Raw genomic sequence first — 12,266 nt, 5'->3', positions numbered from 1 at the left:
TACTTTTTACACCTCTTCATTTGCCACTTACAATAGCATTTACTGTAAGTAGATGGGAGCAGAACCAGCTATCACTCTGTAGGCAAGCATAAGTGACTTGAACTTGATGCGAGAAGCTACAGGCAGCCAGTGTAGCTCAATGAATAGTGGGGTGACGTGTGCCCTCTTGGGTTGGTTGAACACCAGATACGCTGCCGCGTTGAGGATCATCTGTAGTGGTTTCACAACGCATGCCGGCAGGCCCGTTAGGAGGGCGTTGCAGAAGTCAAGGCAGGAACTCACCAAGGTTTGCACCAGCAGCTGGGTGACATACTGGGTTAGGTACGGCCTGTTTTGCGGATGTTGTATAGCTCAAAGGGGCACGACCGAGAGACAGTGGCATTGTGGGGAGTGAATGTCAGTTTGTCATCAATAATGACACAGAGATTTCTTGCAGTTTTGGGAACAAGAGATAAGGAGTCAATTTTGATATTGATGTTTTGGTGGATGGCCTGTTTAGCTGGATAGACCATCATTTCCGATTTAGCCAGATTCAGCTGAAGGTGAGATGAGTTCTTGAGCAGTGGTGTTACCCGAGCCCCTTTGAATGAAGAAGGAAATGTTCCAGAAGTAAATGTAGCATTAATCACCTGTGTGATTGCCAGTAAGACGGTAGGTGATATGGCCTGAAAGACGTTGGAGGGTATAGGATCCAATGGGCATGTAGTAAGATGGCTACCTGTTAGGATTTTGGAGACCTCAGTCTCATTGACAGGGGTGAAGGAAGGAAACACTCAGTGCGGACACATGTGTCCAGTTTCCGATTTCAGTCCGATTTAAATCGAAGCTCCGATTCATGTGTCTCACCAAATCTAGATTTCCTGTGTCCGACTTGAGTCCGACTGGACTCTGATGTAAACCCTGCAGTGCGGACACATGTGTCCAGTTTCCGATTTCAGTCCGATTTAAATCGAAGCTCCGATTCATGTGTCTCACCAAATCTAGATTTCCTGTGTCCGACTTGAGTACGACTGGACTCCGATGTAAACCCCTGGATACACGATCGGATTGCGCTGGGAATTAGAACTATGCACGCATGTGTCTCTCGAATCTAGATTTCAATTGGACAACAACAACTTTTGCACGTGCTTGAGATCTATGGAATCAGATCAATGCCATAAATATTTTGTAATCTGTAATATAGATTTTGTATCTGTAATATAGATTTAGTATCTGTGAAACCATCTACACTTTCAAAACATATCTACAGATACGGATTTCAAAAAGGAAATGTATCTACACTTTAAAAAACTATCTTCACTTTCAAAATGTATTTACAGATACAGATTTCAAATACGAAATGTATGTACACTTTCAAAAACTATCTACACTTTCAAAAACTATCTTCACTTTCAAAATCTATCTGCAGATACGGATTTCAGTTGCGCATTACGGATTTCTGTTACGAATTTCAAAATCTTTTTGGCACTGTTTTTACAGCCTTTCAAAAGAGCCAATCATCGCTTTTGGCAGATTTTCTAAAGCGCCAATCAACACATTGTATCCTGTACTGACTAGCCAGTCAGCGCTAGCTTGCTGGCAACTGCTGGCCCGCTCATTATTCAATAGTTATAACCTAAATCTGCCACCGCTCTGCCTAGGGAGAGATCTGGGGTCTCCCCCTCACGGTTTGAATACAATTCGGTGTACGAAGGCCGTGGGGGAAGTTAAACAAGCATGCCTTATGTCTGGCCCAAAGGGCTGATGAACACCTGTACTATTAAATTAATCTTAGGCTCTGGCGATTCAGAGATCGCTTGGCTGCAGAACGCATTGTAACTAAGACTCCAGCTTGCTGCCTCATATATCTCTTCCACTGAGACGCTAGAAAACTCGCTTCCACAAAAAATACACAATAAAGCGTTTTCAAGGACTTCAGAAAATGGTTACAAATAGCCTACCCCAAAGTGCCATGAAAAGAAACGAAAAATCAGGCTGGTCATTATCCAGTTGTTGAGAATGCATGCACTTAACGGTATACCCCCTCCATCACTTTGCATGTGTCTGGAGAACAAGACAATAGCAGTCTGTCTGCTAAATGTTCTCATCGTGATAATGGGTCATATGAATGCTGTTCATGGTTAACTAAATTAATGTGAATAGGAGATCGGTCACGGAAATGCTAACGTTAGCTTTCGTTGGCTACCAAAGCAGATCCTAATATCTTCATTTTGTAATTCGTAACAGAAATCCGTAACTCGTACTCGAAATCCGTATCCGTAATGCGTAACTGAAATCCATATCTGCAGATAGTTTTTGAAAGTGTAGATAGTTTTTGAAAGTGTAGATAGTTTTTGAAAGTGTAGATACATTTCGTATTTGAAATCCGTATCTGTAGATAGGTTTTGAAAGTGTAGATGGTTTCACAGATTCAAAATCTATATTACAGATACAAAATCTATATTACAGATTACAAAATATTTATGGCATTGATCTGATTCCATAGAGATCCTGCCCACAGACATATACATGCATCATATATGTCTATGATATGATAATCGCTGCTAGGCGCTCAGTTCTTGTGCTCCCTCTCATTCACGTTGAAATACTGAAACCGAAACTGAAACTTTGAAACTGGAACGCAACTGTTTTGGACAGAACGCGCTAATTCAGTGAACAAATATTTTCATATTACTTTTCCACCAGTTTTTAGTCGTGTAATCCATTCATATCGATGTGAATCAATCAATACTAATACAACTTTAAATGTGGTGTGTTTTTGTTTCATTTCACAACGTATTTACTGTATAATCAACGGTAGCAGATGTAAACATTTCGCATTTGATTTGAACTGACGCGGCCAAGATCTGGATTTGTCACTGCCATGTGCTTTGAGATAACACAGTTAACCCCCCATGGAGACCCCATGGAGAGAATCGGATCGGATCGGAGTACTGCCATCATGTGCACACACTGCTGGATACACGATCGGATTGCGCTGGGAATCGAACTATGCACGCATGTGTCTCTCAAATCTAGATTCCAATTGGACAACAACAACTTTGCACGTGCTTGAGATCCTGCCCACAGACATATACATGCATCATATATGTCTATGATATGATAATCGCTGCTAGGCGCTCAGTTCTTGTGCTCCCTCTCATTCACGTTGAAATACTGAAACCGAAACTGAAACTTTGAAACTGGAACGCAACTGTTTTGGACAGAACGCGCTAATTCAGTCAACAAATATTTTCCTATTACTTTTCCACCAGTTTTTAGTCATGTAATCCATTCATATCGATGTGAATCAATCAATACTAATACAACTTTAACTGTGGTGTGTTTTTGTTTCATTTCACAGCGTATTTACTGTCTAATCAATGGTAGCAGATGTAAACATTCCGCATTTGATTTGAACTGATGCGGCCAATATCTGGATTTGTCACTGCCATGTGCTTTGAGATAACACAGTTAACCCCCCATGGAGACCCCATGGAGAGAATCGGATCGGATCGGAGTACTGCCATCATGTGCACGCACTGATTGAGCCATGAAGGGTTGTACCCTTAGACGGAGGAGACAGTTGGTTGAATTGGTTCCTGATGGCTGCCACTATCTCTGTGAAAAAGGAGCCTTAGTATTGACGGGAATAGGAAGGGATCCGACACATTCTTTGGGAGATTACAATTGATACAGGGGATGTAGCTCAGTGGTAGAGCGCATGCTTCGCATGTATGAGGTCCCGGGTTCAATCCCCGGCATCTCCAGTGGCTGATTTTGAGTTCCACCTGGGAATGACCGCTCACATCTTAGGACAGGGAAGTCTAATATAGAAGATGGAAACGGCTGTAGATTTCACTGATGTGAAGATACAAAGACCTTCTGAAGCAAGGGGGTGCAACGGCAGTCTCTTGAACGTCCGCACAGGAGGCCATTTTGAGGACAGTATACTTCCGGTAGGGATCAGTGGTACGTTAGGTAACGTCAGTGATCTTCACAATCGCTTACACTCTTATCTCGCGGACATTTTTGACGGATTTACAAATGACTTGATTTACAATCGTCATTACCTTGGTAATAATTCTGGATGCTTAAACATGTTGAAATGTGCAGCTTAATTGTGTATCACGGCTATTGTGTATCAGTCATTTTACATCAATTGGCGAGGCATAATTGTTCTTTCTTTTCAATATAACTTAAGTTGCACATAATAAAACTGAAGTTGCACATGATTTCCAATCGGGTTGGTTTGTTAAACATCTTACATTATGATTTCGACAGGAAATTGCGGACTTTATTGCCAATGAAGATGCCAGAATTTTGTGCAACCTGCTCTATTGAACACTCCCTTGAAACGAGACCTGTCAGAGACCTGTCAATGTTATTTTCATATGAAAACCCATGTTTATAATTCTTCTTAAGTATGTAGTGCCATAAGAAATATCTTACGTTTATAACAAACCAACCCGTTTGAAAATCGGTTGAAAATTAAGGAAGTTCTGGTTACTTAAAAAGTACCACTTCCAACACAATGTTAAGGGGGAGTGAGCTATACTGTCCTCAAAATGGCCGAAATGTGTGGACATTCGGCTCCGTCGGCCAGAAACGCAGGCAGGATATCTAGCCTTTATTATAGATATCTATGTTCTGAAGTGCAAAGACATATACCACCTCCCCTGTTCAAAGGTGTTCGTATCATGAACGTTCGGTGGAGCTCTACTATCACCTCAAGGTATGTACCCTACCTAGAAAACTTAACTGGAACTTCAATCACAAATTTTAAACTCTGAGTTTGAAACTTTTTAACAGATGAAAAGTTCACGGAGTTGCTCAGGATGAGAGGCATGGAGCTTGTTAAACTTTGTGGTGTCGAATTAGACATCATGCTATTGATGACAGATTTATGAGATATATATAATACAATGTCAAATATAATAATATAACCATGTGATATTATTGCCCACTTAAATGGGCACTCATACTAAAATAGGACATTTTATTTAACTGCTCAGTATTGATGTGAGCGGCAATTGAGGTATCAAGTTAGGACAAGTGTGTTGTTACAGGGGATGTAGCTCAGTGGTAGAGCGCATGCTTTGCATGTATGAGGCCCCGGGTTCAATCCCCGGCATCTCCATAGGCTGCTTTTGAGGTCCAACTGGCTTTGACCACTCAGATCTTAGGACAGGGGAATCTTCACACATAGGAGATGGAAATGGCAGTAGATTTCAATACTTACCACTGTACCACTGTACACAGTGACAATGACCATCTGAAGGGCGTAGACGTGTACCACCTTCCCTGTTCCTGTTCAATGATGTTTGAATGAATAGTGGGTGGAGTTATAGTATCACCTCATGATATGTACCTCACCTATGACACCTAACTGGAATTTGAATCACAGTTTATAAACTCCATCTGAAACTTTTTATCAGATGAAAAGTTCATGGAGGAGATGCTCAGGATAGGAGGCATGGAGCTTGTTAAACTTTGTAGTGTTAAATGAGACATCATAATATTGATCACTACAGATTTATGTGATATATAATACCATGTTAAGTATAATAAATATAACCATGTAATATTATTGCCCACTAATGGATAACCTGTACTTATAATTCTCAACAGGTTGACCTGATGCTGCAAAAACGCTCCCTAAAACTAAAAAAAGGACATTTTATTTAACTGCTCACATTTACATTTAGTCATTTAGCAGACGCTTTTGCGACGTACAAGGGAGAGAACAGTCAAGCTACGAGCAATAGAGACCTAGTGTAACAATAAATACTATTTTACATAAGAATTAGAAAAAAGTGCAGGAATGTTACTGCTGTAAGTGCAAGTTAAGTACTAGTAGAAGTGCAAGTTAGGAAGGGAGGTGCTCTCTAAAGAGTTGGGTCTTGAAGAGCTTCTTAAAGGTAGAGAGGGACGCCCCTGCTCTGGTAGTGCTAGGCAGCTTGTTCCACCAACGTGGAACTACGAATGAGAATAGTCTAGATTGCCGTACTTGCACATTAGACGAGCGCAGCATCCTGGTGGTAACATTTGGTTAATCTAAACATTGACATGAGAGCAGATACTCTACTCTTCAACTTAGACATAATGGGCCTCATTCTCGACAGCAGTTGGGAAGACTTTCAGAAGGACTTTCTTCTGAACTCCACTTCGGTTGATTTAGGAAAACATTTGCCATTCTCCATAGTTTTCTCACCTGCGATTTCTTCTGAACTTCAGAAGACTTTCAGAACGCGAAATAGCAGTCGTAACTCTTCCGGAATCTTCTCAAATGCGATTCCACAGGGCCATCTTGTGGTTATTTGAGGAATCACATTAAAAAAATCTGTCCGTGTTAAAAGGCTTAACGGCTGAATTTGTGAGAAATCGTTGGTGATTGCGTTCACATCAACAGACATCCTTGGATTAAAATAATTATAATAATAATAAATACGAGAATATTTGTATCATTAACAGTTACGTTTCACATTTATAGTCATGATTCTACGAGGTAGTATTTATTGTTACACTAGGTCTCTATTGCTCGTAGCTTGACTGTTCTCTCCCTTGTACGTCACTTTGGACAAAGGCGTCTGCTAAATGACTGAATGTGAATGTAAATGTACACGAACACTGCAAATGTAAGTGAATAAATAAATAAACACTAAACCCAATCACTAACAACTACTACATGCACTGACTGCAATTTATACTCCTACTCGTGACCAGTCTTCACACTTATGGTGGCAGACTGGCAGCATTGACTGCAATTTATACTCCTACTCGTGACCTGTCTTCACACTTACTTAATAAATAAAAAAGTGACTTCTAAATGTGTTTTACGGACTTTCAGAAGTTCAGCGTAAGAAAATATCTCCACCTTATTAATGAACGCCTGCTACGAGTTGCTTTCGTTTGGATTCGGGAGATTCCGACAGCAAACGTGGCTATGGCTGCGTGCCCTAATAAGGAGCTGGCGGGGTGTGTATGTATGCAAATCCACTTTCACGAGAACGCGCATCAATTTAAGAAACTAATCCGAGGGAACACAGCTGAGAAGACTTTGGCTGCTTATGAACACATTTTCAAGCTTGCGGGAATGCAGCGGAAGCGTTTCCCTTACGTTGTTTTTGCGAAGTCGTATAAGAAACATTTCTGAAGAATTACAGAAAATGATCGAGAATGAGGGCCAATGTTATTCCCATTGGGAAAAACACAATGGTAAGAACATGGAGGACAGTAGGATGGAAGATGTTGGAAAAGTAGAAACACAAGAAAAGGCATCTGTATGGAAAAGCCAGAAACAGACGACAGGAGAACGTAATTATGATGCCAAAGGAAAATGTATTTTTCGTAACCATATGGAGAAAAATGTCTGGTTTCTGTGGGCTGGTTGGAATGTCCGGCATTCTTTAAGGCTGAAAAACAAACAAACAAAAGCAATATCATTAACATAAAGAATGTTATATGAGTCAAAGCAATTGAAAAATCATTTGTTATTTCAGCCTGCTTATACTGGCAGAAACTTACCACCAAAGATGAGTTGAGTTGATGAATTTAGGGATTAAAAGCCCTCAGCACTGACAAGGTCAGCAGTCTGTTGAACAAAAAATCAACATAACAATACATCAGAAACATCTGCATTTGTTTTCTATACCATTAGTTCAGTAAGACTTGTGTGATATGTGTTACCTCAGCTGCAATGGGGAGTCTGGAGAGCCCAGCCAAAGGTGGACAAGGCTGCATTATGCCTTTGCCCATTTCACTTGCACAGACTGTATGAAGAACAAACAAGACAACAATGAAAACATTTTGCTGTAGTTGCAGGAATATGATATGATGATGGCCTCTTTGCCTTTGAATGTGAACCATCATGAAAGTAAAAAAAAACCAAGAACACAATTCCAAGACTGACCTTGGGCTGGGTCGAATGTTCTCCCTGTCATGTCAACAGGAGGCAGCAGGGCCAACATGGTTGGTGGAGGACAGACACCCCAGGCTTAGTGATGTATCCACCTGTGTTCGTCACATCAATATATCTGTTCCAGGTTCCTGGTGAACAAGACCACACGGACGACGTTTCCTGTGCGACACGGGTGCACAGAGGAGCGTACTGCCTGCATCCCGTTTGGACATGGTGACTGACAGCCATGGCCCCCCTATGGAAGCTGCTAATGGGACCCCCATCCGCACGTATGGCATGAGGTCCGTTGAATTGTGTTTCGGAGGGCATCGGTTTGGCTGGGATTTTGTCACGGCAAAGGTCGCCGTTCCCCTCCTTGGCGCCGATTTTTTGTGTGCGCATGGACTGTTGGTGGATGTCAAGAACCGCCGTTTGATCGACGCCATCACATTCTGTTCATATACGTGCATGCTTAGCGGCGCTGACTCCATTCAACTGTCTAGCATGCTCTCCGTTTCTGATGACTTCAACCGTTTACTGGCTGCTTTTCCAGCACTCACTCAGCCCACTTCCTCTGCGTCTGCCGTGAAGCATGGTCTGGAGCACCATATCGCCACTACTGGTCCGCCCGTCTACGCCCGCGCTCGGCACCTCGACCCGACCAAGCTTGCCGTTGCTAAGGCTGAGTTTTCCAGCATGGAACGCCTTGGCATAGTCCGCCGATCCGACGGCCCGTGGGCGTCACCCCTTCACATCGTCCCCAAACCTGGTGGCGGCTGGCGCCCATGCGGCGACTATCGGCGGCTAAATGAGGCAACAACACCTGATCGATACCCAGTCCCGAACATTCAAGATTTTTCAGCGCATCTGGCAGGTATGGTGATATTTTCAAAGATAGACCTCGTCCGGGGCTATCATCAGGTGCCTATGCACTCACTGGACATTCAAAAAACAGCTGTGATTACGCCGTTTGGCCTTTTTGAATTTTTGAGGATGCCGTTTGGCCTTCAAAACTCAGCTCAATCTTTCCAGCGCCTCATGGACTCTGTTTTACGCGACCTGCCTTTTCTTTTCGTGTATCTGGACGACATTCTAGTAGCGAGCACGTCCAAAAATCAGCACCTGTCGCACCTCCGAACACTCTTCGAGCGGCTCAACCAACATGGCCTGATTGTCAACCCTGCCAAGTGCCAGTTTGGTCTCTCCACCATTGATTTCCTGGGACACAGAGTCACCAAAGACGGTGCAGTCCCTCTCCCATCAAAGGTGGAGGCAGTCACGCAGTTCCCACGCCCACTCACTGTGAAAGCCCTGCAGGAGTTCCTCGGCATGGTGAACTTTTACCACCGTTTCATCCCTCGACCCGCATGCAGCCCTTGCACGAGGCCTTGAAAGGTAAGCCCACGCACGCTGTGGACTGGACTGAGGGCATGACCAAGGCTTTTGACGACACTAAGGCGGCCCTAGCACACGCCACCATGCTGGCACATCCTTCAGCCACAGCCTCAGTCGCCATCACATCTGACGCCTCGGACTACGCTGTCGGTGCCGTCTACGAGCAGTGGGTAGGCGGGGCCTGGCAGCCGCTTGCCTTTTTCAGCCGCCAACTGCGTGCCAACGAGCGCTGACATCATTGGCATCTGTCGAGATGACACAGGCATTCATTGGTACCTGGGTTGCCCGTTTCGGCACCCCTTCAGACATATCCTCTGACCGGGGCGCACAGTTCACGTCTGAGCTGTGGAACGCGGTTGCCCAGAGCCTTGGAGTGAAACTCCACCGCACAACTGCATACCACCCACAGGCTAATGGACTCTGTGAGCGGTTTCACAGGTCGATGAAGGCTTCTCTTCGTGCCGGCCTCAAAGACTGCAACTGGGTCGACAAGCTACCGTGGGTGATGCTTGGCATCAGGACTGCACCGAAGGAAGACCTACAATCCTCATCCGCGGAGCTGGTCTATGGCCAGCCACTGCGGGTTCCAGGGGATTTTGTTCCTGCCTCCACCGTTCCTTGGTCAGCGACCCTCCAGCGGGCCACGTTACTGGACAATGCGAGACTTTTCGCACCAGTCCCTACTTCCCATCACGGCCTCCCTCAGTCACACATCCCTGCTGGGCTTAAGACGGCTGAATACGTTTTTATTCGCCAAGACGCTCACAGAGGACCACTACGCCCACCAGGGACGGACTGGCCATCGGGCATACCGGGCGTTTCCCCGCTGGGCCGACGTGCAATATGGGCCGAATTTTAATTTAAATTGTTTTATCCCATATAATGGTCTGACCGGCTGGCCCACGAAAGTAGTTCATGAGCGGCCCTATTGACACTGGGCTGGCCCAATCACATGCCCTGGGCTGACCCAACACCAACCCCTTTCGATTTGGACCTGCCTACATAATGCATTAGGACGGTAAACAACTCAGCGTGGCCCATGGCCTTGACATGCTTGACACGCGCACGCTAGTCTGCGGCCCATTGGCTGTCTTCTTTAGTGACTTGGGGCTCGTCCAATCATATCACCAAGCACCTTCTACCTTTAGCTTGGTCGATGCACAGAAACGCACGTTTCGTTAGAATAATCCAGTCCAAAATGGAGAAAAAGCGAAGAGGGGGTGCGGAGAAACTGCAAGATAAGAAGAGGCTTGCTCTTCAAGCCAACGCTGCCAAATGTGCCAAAATATCGGAAATGTTTGCCACAGCAGGGCCATCATCAGCTCCCGTGGATGACATTGATGCTGGTGGCGACAGCCAGGGAGATACGATACAACGACCTACGGTAGGCTTACTGATCATGAATTAAAACGTCTCTAAAATATGTTTGACTTAGGACCTACCGTATGTTCTATGGCCAAGTTCGTTTGCATTGTAAATACAAGACAAGTCTGTAGCTGTTGCTAGCCCTCAGCCTACTCTACTCTGAAACAGCCAGCCGTTAGCCTACACTCTATGTTGTGTGTTTGAGTGGTGGGCTAGCCCGTTAGCCTATTGGTGCGCGGTGCCATGTCAATGTTCCGAAAGCCCAGTAGCCTATTCCCAAACCCTGGTATTCCGAAAATATGCCAATTTGTCCAGATACCGAATTATGATAGCCCGTTATACGCTCCGCCCGTTATACGCTAGTGCCACCTCATCAAGCGCGTTTCCTACGGGAGGAAATAGACTCCCTTCTAGGAATGGGAGCAATACGGTCTGTAGGCTACCTCTCGGAGACGAGAACAGGGGGTTCTTCAGTCGCTATTTTCTGGTTTCCAAAAAAGGACGGAAAATATCGACCGATCTTAGACCTCCGTATTCTAAACAAAGCTTTAAAGTGTATGATGTATATTGTATTGAATTTAGATTAATTAAGACCACCACCTCAACACACAAACTCTTGTTGAACTCATAAAGTAGTAGGTTCAGTGACGTGCGGTGAGACAGCTGTCTTCTGTAGCTTCTGCGAGCCGGTGAATCAATGTTTCGTTGGAATCATGATGTAACGTTTTTGTAGCGGGAATACAGCAATGCTATTTTTTCTAATTGGCAGGGCATATGTATGATTCTAGACTTCGCTAAGCACTGAAGCGACTGAAACGGTGAATTTTGATCACATTCAGCGAAGTTAACAGGTAAAACAGGAGAAAAATAGGGCGACTTTAGGCCGTCCTGCCTAAAAGTAGGGCGTCCCATTTCTTCTTATTTTTTAGTAGACTATAGGGCAGACACCCTGCTAGCTAAAAGCCTGGTTGGTGTAGACATTCGAGAGACCAAAAAGACTGATAAGGTGTGTTATTGAATTTAGTGGGCCGGTCTGGTTCAAAATGCCCGGGCCGATTTTTTTGTCCAGTCCGCCCCTGACGCCCACCCTACGAGGGCCCATTCCGTGTTTTGGAGACGGGAGACAAACATTTTATGGTGGACATGGGCGGTAAACCGGAGAAACTCTCCATTGACCGCCTCAAACCAGCTCATTTGGACGTGGCTAGGCCTATTGAATTGGCCCAGCCCCCTCGACGCGGGCGTCCTCCAGCTCTGCACCCACCCCCTGCTCCCCTCCTTCCCAAAACTTCCACACTCCATGCCCCACACCCGTGTCATGGCGGGCCACCTGCCGTGGTAGTGTCTCCTCGGACCCCTGTCAAAAGCCGTTCTGGCCGATTGATACGACCACATCGCAGATAATTTTTTTCTTACATGGTGAATTCTGGGGGGACGTGTGTAGTGAATGTGACATACATAATTCACCTTTGTGGTTCTACACACCGTTGTCATACCGTTATTTAATGAATGTTTAATGTACAAGTATGACTGACTGTTGCGGGATCGTGGTCCCTTTAAATATCTAATGTTTACGATGACGTTGTTTACCTTGTCACGGTTCAACGCCATCTTGTTTATCGGTTTT

Source organism: Sprattus sprattus, assembly GCF_963457725.1.
Source record: "Sprattus sprattus genome assembly, chromosome: 19".
Classification (NCBI taxonomy): Eukaryota; Metazoa; Chordata; class Actinopteri; order Clupeiformes; family Clupeidae; genus Sprattus; species Sprattus sprattus.
Note: the sequence above shows the minus strand (reverse complement) of the source record.